At 40.5% G+C, this 7,398-nt stretch overlaps 1 long non-coding RNA gene and 1 pseudogene across 1 annotated transcript; both read left to right on the plus strand.

Annotated features, from left to right (window-relative positions):
- The first annotated feature begins 291 nt into the window (after window positions 1-291).
- Window positions 292-981, plus strand: LOC121995022 (annotated as a pseudogene).
- Window positions 982-1,356: 375 nt separating this feature from the next.
- LOC121996892 lies at window positions 1,357-2,892 on the plus strand. The gene is made up of 4 exons (XR_006116176.1): window positions 1,357-1,415; window positions 1,566-1,624; window positions 1,807-1,906; window positions 2,817-2,892. It is a non-coding gene; the product is annotated as an uncharacterized LOC121996892 (long non-coding RNA).
- The last annotated feature ends 4,506 nt before the right edge of the window (window positions 2,893-7,398 follow it).

A 7,398-nucleotide genomic window follows, 5' to 3' on the forward strand; every position in this document is an offset into this window, starting at 1 on the left:
ATGAGCGCCTTTTTTTTTGTTAATAGACACCAGTTTTAACAGCGGTTTTTAAAATCCGGTGTTAATGAACCAAAAATAATAATTTAATTTTTCCACCAGCCCAAATTTATAACACTTCACAAAGTTATCTCCAAACCTAAACCAATATCGTAAGCAGGTTTTATTAATGTGAAGCGGGCAGGCAGTGGCAGTCTGGCGTAACCGCGACTCGAACCGTCTGCCACACAACGCCTCTCCTCCTACCTTCCTCTCCCCCAAAACCTAAACCCATTCCCATCGATCTCTATCGTGATGGCATCCACGAAATCCTTTCGCCACCTGCTTCTGCTCCTCGCCGTCGCCCTCCTCTCCCTCTTCCGTCGAGTCGTCGCCGCCGCCCGATGCCTGCTCTCCTTCGTCTCCCTGCGCGAGTTGTTGCTCCACCTCTCCTTCCTCTACTGCAGTCTCCGATCCGTCACGCTCGACCTCGGCCACGCGTCGCTGCACATCTGGGGCCCCAACCCCCGCCACGCCAGCCGGAAGCCTGCCCTCCTCCTCATTCACGGCTTCGGCGGCAACTCAAAGTGGCAATGGAAGCGCCAGATCGGGGCCCTATCCCGCTCCTTTGATCTCTATATCCCGGAACTCCTCTTCTTCGGCAGATCCCGTTCCTCCTGCGCAGACCGTTCCGTGGGCTACTAGGCGCAGTGTGTCGCGGAGGCGATGCGCCTCCTCGGGGTCGCCCGGTACTCCGTGATGGGGATCAGCTACGGCGGGTTCGTGGCATTCCGCCTGGCGGAGATGGAGGCGGAGTCGGTGGAGCGCATGGCGATTCTCACCGCTGGAATCTGCATGTCGCCGGAGCAGTTGAGGGTGATGTCTGCAAAAGATAAGAGAGACGTGCGCGAGCTGCTGCTGCCGCAGAAGGCGGACGATCTGAGGGCCCTCATCAGCCGGTCCATGTACCACCCCCCCACCCCCCCAAGTGCTTCACAAAGTTAGAGCAGTTCACATTTTCTAAGGCTCTCTTTTCTATAGGGTTATTTAATCTAGTTGTTCTTCCATAATTCATCAAACTAAGAAGTTATATGATACACAGGATTCAGTAACTGTTGTAGGATATCCACTTGGTGGAGATACAATCTCTGTGACAAAGGGTATGGTATCACGAATTGAGGTTTGATTTCATGAAATTGTGATCATAAGCTTTTAGTATTTTTTTGGTGAATTTTATATTCTTGTTGAGATTGTTTTATAGATGATAAATTGCTGACTTAAGTGTTATCAATTTTAAGTTGGTTGAAAATTTTAGAACATGGTGTCCAAATGAGTTTTTTTAATATTAATCACTTTCTTTTTTGCTTCTGTTTCAGGTTAGTATGCTCATGGATCCTCTGATCTGCTTGGTATTCAGATTGATGCTGCAATAAACCCTGGTTGGTAACTCAACCTAGTTTCCTTGCTAGAAAGATAGCATTTTATTTTTTAGATAGTTGGATGTTATTGCACCACTTTCTCTTGCAAGGTACAGATATATTCTTGTAAAAGCATATTAATGTTGTCAAAGAAACGTACTTGTCTTATAGGAAACAGTGGTGGTCCTGCCTTCAATGATCGTGGTGAGTGTATTGGTGTGGCATTCCAGGTATTCCTTCTGCTAAATCTGACTTTTATTTTCCCTACTTTATCTATTCCAAACTTTTCAAAAATCTTTTATAGATTAACTTTATCCCAGAATAATGTTTAATGGAAATGCATCTGAGTACTGCTTTTGCACCTAAATTAGCATTCTACCTTCTTTCATATCTCACTAGATATTTCATTTAGGTTTTCAGATCCGAAGACACTGAAAATATTGGATATGTTATTCCAACCATTGTGGTTTCTCATTTTCTTGATGATTATGAAAGAAATGGGAAGTATACTGGTAAGCTGACATCTGAAAGATTCTATTTTGATAGATCTAGTTCAGAATGATTGTTAGATATAATTATCTAATGTTTTCCACTAGTTTGATTGGAGTTCCTAGCTAATTGATATAGAGAATGCAATACCTCTGATACATATGGCTATTCTGATTAAGTTGTAAGTATGCTAGTTAGACTACCTGGGTCCACTTCGCGTGATTATGACTTGTGTCTTCATAAAGATTTAAATTTATACCTTTGTCAGTTTGGTTGTTGAATTAATTCTTTGTATGTTATTTAAGGTAATATAGGTGTTTGTTTTTTTGCTTCTCACATCATATTGGAGTTATTCACTTTAATAAATGCATGTATAGATTATGGGTGCAAATGAATCAAATCGAGCCGAATAATATGAAAATATTGATATTTGATTTCAAACTCAAAAAATATATATGATATTCGAAGCTTGAAAATACAAATAATTTTGTCTCGAGCTCGATTCAAAATAAAATTCGAGCTCGAGTTCGATTTGAATTGATCGAACCTTGATTTGAGCATATTCGAACTATAATTCGAAATGACTTAAATTCAAATTTTGTTCCAATTATTAAAATCTTAATTTGAATATATTTAGGTTAAAATAATGTTAAAATAATTAGAATTCAATTCGAGTTCGGCTCGCGAGCAGCTCGTGAACAATCTAACAAAATATTATGGGTTCGAATTTGGCCCGAAAAAATTATTGAACATGTTTGAGTTCTGCTCGAATTCAATAATTTCGAATACGAATCAAATATTTTTTGAGCTAGCTTGAAAAACTCGCGAATTGGCTTGATTCGTTTGCACCTCTAGTATTGATGTGCGTGTGTATATCATATTTTTTTATAAATGACAGTTAGATTTTTTTATTTTTTATTTTGGCAAAATTAGGATTTCCTTCTCTTGGGGTATTACTTCAGAAATTGGAGAATCCAGCATTGCGGGCATGCTTAAAAATACCTTCTAATGAGGTATTTATGTTGATTTTCTAGAAGTCTGGGTTCTTAATTTTTTTTCCATGTTCTGTAATATATTAAGATCTGATATTACATAGTTTTGGTATATTTTATACTTTAAACTGAGAGTATCTTGCTTGTAAAATCAAACAATTTGATATACTTGTGTGAAAGATCCGTAAACATGATTCTTTTGGCCTTTGGATGTGTCAAAAGAGTGTTCATGTAATGTTCCTTATGATATTATTATCCTTCTAATGATAATTTGATTCCCACATGTTGAATTTATCGGGTTTGGTTGTCATTTCAAAGCCTCATAGTTAAACACTATCCTATTGCTTTAAAAAAAATTATATTTGATTACACTTGTTCTTTTGGTCCATTTAATTCCTTTATACATCATCAGTATATCAGAATAGTATTTTCTAAAAGCACATTATGCCAATTATTCGTATCTACATCATAATAATATTTTAAAAAAAAAACACATTACATTAATATCTATTTTCATAACTGAGCCATAGTTAGAAGTTAGAACAATAAGTGACTCAGCTAGAGTCTAGAATAGGTAAAACCTATTTCATTTCTTATAATGTCATATGGTTCCCATTGTCTTTCTCAACCTGTATCTTATAAGCGTGTAAATAAAATTGACTAAACCTGAGTGTCTAAGCGTGCAACTAATGTACATATTTCATCAGGAGCCTTCTCTGCATGCAGCTGTGATGCTTGAACAAGCATCCTACTGCTATTTGCTTTCCATTCCACCAATGTTATGCAAGTATGGTTTTCATCTTGTTTTGTCTGGAAATCGTTACTACATTTCTGATCAGGTACTCGATTGCATGTCAAATTCATCTTCATATTGAAACTTGTCTCAGATATTTAAAGCATGTTCAAAGTTTTATGTGCTAATTGTAAAACATTCATTCTGTAAAATGTAGAGACAACATGCGATTCGAGCTTACAGGAATGCACTCTTCGTTTACAGAGAAAATGGTTGGAGTTATATATCTGATCATGTTCACTACAATGTTGGAAGGTTCTCTATGCTTTGTTTGTATATTTGTGCATTTATCTTTGATGCTTTTGACCTTATCTCCTTCCATTTACTTACGTGGTATTCTTTTATTGGAGTTCTTGATTTGGCTATCAAGCATATGCTGGAGGTTTTGGCTTGTAGTCATCTGTCCCTAGCCACACAAAATGTATTCCTTAATGAATTTTCCCATGTTGTCCAGGTACTTCTATAGATTCTTCCTCATGATATTTTTGTTTAGTTGTTCATAAATCTTAAAATCTTGCTATACCTTGATTCATCAGAGCATGGGAATGAAATTTGAGGTTTACAATCTTCGACTACCTGTTATCAATATGGCCTCACTCTGCAGCATATATAATTCTTCTGTTTTTGTTCTTTGCTGTAGTTAAGTAGACCAAATGATACTTTTGTTTGACATATTAGAACAGTGGATGTTTTAACTCAGAAAACTAGGCATTTGAAGGTGAAAAGCGGTGAGATTAGGGAAATGAAAGGCGCAAGAAGAATGGAGCAGGATAGCAAGTTGAACATATTCTGATTCTCATAATTTAATGTAGCCTCAGCTTGATTTTTGACTCACGATGTTCTACCTTGATGTGTTGTTAAAAGAATGTTCTACCTTGATTCTGATATCTATTAGCTTTTGATGTAAAAAGAATGTGTGTGTATTTTATGGATACTGTTGTAAGAAGAATATTTATGTAATTTGTGAATATTTGTGTATTTTATGGATCCTATTGAATGAAGAATATTTGTATAATTTGTGAATATTTGTGTATTTTTTTGGTTATTGTGGGTTTTTCACTGTTTCGGAAATCAAATTTGTGTTGTTAAAAAAATACTAATATTACATCGATTGTCCACCGCTGCAAAACCGGTGTCATTAACTAATATTTACATCGGTCGTATACCGCTGCCAAAACTGGTGTTATTAACATATAATATTACATCAGTTTTACACCGTTGATGAAACAGTGTCGTTAAGTGATACTACACCAGTTAATAACCGATTCGAACACCAGTGTCGTTAAGTGATACTACATCGGTTTTAACCCGATGTCTAAAATGGCAGATTTTTTACATCGCCTTCATAGACATCGGTCGAAAATGTAATAGACACCGGTGGAAAACCGATGTCTATGAGGGTTTTTGTTGTAGTGGCAAAGATGATGGCGGCTAACTCCAAATCATGAACTGGGTAGTTCTTCTCCTGCTCCTTCAACTGACAAGAAGCATAGGAGACTACCCTGCCATGCTGCATCAGGACAACACCCAAACCCTGAAGAGATGCGTCGGTGTAGAGCACGAATCCGTCCTCTTCAGAGGGTAAAACCAAAGTTGGAGTCGACACTAATCTCTGCTTCAGCTCCTGGAAGCTGGTCTCACAAGCATCGGACCACATGAACTTCATGCCTTTCCTGGTCAGGCGTGTTAGTGGCATAGCTATGCTGGAGAAACCCTCGACAAAATGTTTGTAATATCCTACCAGCCCCAAGAAACTGCGGATCTCCTGTACTGATTTCGGCTGCTCCCAGCTGGTGACAGCCTCAATCTTCTGAGGGTCTACTGAAATACCTCGGCTAGAGACCACGTGACCTAGAAAACTGACTGAAGATAGCCAGAAGGTACACTTGCTAAACTTCTCATATAGCTGATGTCGTCGAAGAGTCTCCAAGACTGTGTGAAGATGCTATGCATGTTCTTCCTCGGAACGCGAGTAGACCAATATGTCATCGATGAAAACGATAACAAACTGATCAAGATACTCCAGGAAGATGCGGTTCATCAAATTTATAAATACCTGTAAAATTTCAAAAAATTTTGGGTCGCCCAAGGGGCCGAGGGGCCGGGTCATTACAATACCGCTGGAGCATTGGTAAGCCCAAATGACATTACCAAAAACTCATAATGGGTGTATCTGGTATGGAATGTTGTCTTCTAAATATCAGATTCTTTGACTCTCAGCTAATGATATCCGGACCGCAAATCAATCTTAGAGTACACTGATGTATCTCTGAGCTGATCAAACAAATCCTTGATCCGAGGTAAGGGGTACTTATTTCTGACGATCACTGCATTCAGCTGTCTATAGTCTATGTACAACTTCAGAGTACCATCCTTTTTCTTGACAAATAATACCGAACAGCCCCACGGGGAAACACTAGGGCATATAAATCCCCTGTCTAAAAGCTCCTGGAGTTGAACCTTTAGTTCATTCAACTCTTTTGGTGTCATATGGTAAGGAGCTTTCGATGTCGGCGCGGTTCCCGGAATCAACTCAATAGCAAACTCCACTCGCCTTCTGGGAGGCAAACTTGGTAGCTCCTCTAGGAATACATCCGGATACTCTCAGACTACTGGAATGTCGGAGAGTTGAGCACTACTGCCATCTTCAGTATGAATCAAAGATAATAGAAAACCTTGATAGCCATGTGACAGCATCTTCTGAGCCTGAATCGCCGAAATAGTTGATATGTCGTCGTCTCTGATGCCAGTGAAATCCCACGAGGGTTGGTTCGGAGGCCGGAATATGACTACCCTAGTCTGGCAATCAATAGTGGCATGATATACTGACAGCCAATCCATGCCAAGAATAATATCAAACTCGACCATTCCCAGTACTAAAAGATCTATCGTAAGTATCTGGTTGCCAAAGTCTAACGTGCAACCTTTGACTTCCTGGGTGATGTCCAAAGTATCATCGGATGGTAGAGAGACGATCAGTCGCTGCGGTCTAATAGTGGGTAATCTACCAATCTCCCTCATAAAGATATGACGCTCTAACCAACTGAGCTAATGGGCCATCCTCTGGCCTACCATGCTCAGTGAATTAAATGTTGGTGTCGAAATTTAACTTGGGAAGGGCCTGCTCCATAGTCTCAATCCAGGACTGAGCCACACTCGGATCAGTCTCTCCTCGGAATAGTGTGAATCGACTCTTCATCGACTTTGCCAATGCTGGAATCCTGGCTCGTGCCGTGACAATATCAGTGAGGTGGGTAGGGATCGACGCGGGAACTGGCGGAATCACTAGAGCTGGTGCTATATGTGATACCGCTGGATAGACTGGGGGAAGTACTCCCGATGCTGCTGCATAAGCTGGAGCATGTACCATTGGTGGTACTGTAGGGCAAATATGGGTGGCCGCGGCTGAAGGTACGGTAGGTGGTGGTACTGGAATTGGAGCAACCAGTACCGCTGGTGCGGGTGGTGGGTACATTGTAGGCACTGGGGCTGTGGGGGCCGCTGGTGCCAAGTACACGATAGGTCTAGGTGGCGGTGGTGCCTGGTACACCGTAGGCTCAATCGGAGCAGGTGTCGGGTATGCTGGTGGTACCCCTGGTGGTACCGTAAATACGGTAGGGGTGGGTACAGCGGGTGCAGCCGAGGTAGGTACCTCTAAAGGAGCCATCGGGGTCTGAGAGCCCGACACACCCGTAGTATCTAGAGGTTGTCCCTGACCGATAGGCTCAAC

Source organism: Zingiber officinale, chromosome 6A (assembly GCF_018446385.1).
Source record: "Zingiber officinale cultivar Zhangliang chromosome 6A, Zo_v1.1, whole genome shotgun sequence".
Taxonomy (NCBI): domain Eukaryota; kingdom Viridiplantae; phylum Streptophyta; class Magnoliopsida; order Zingiberales; family Zingiberaceae; genus Zingiber; species Zingiber officinale.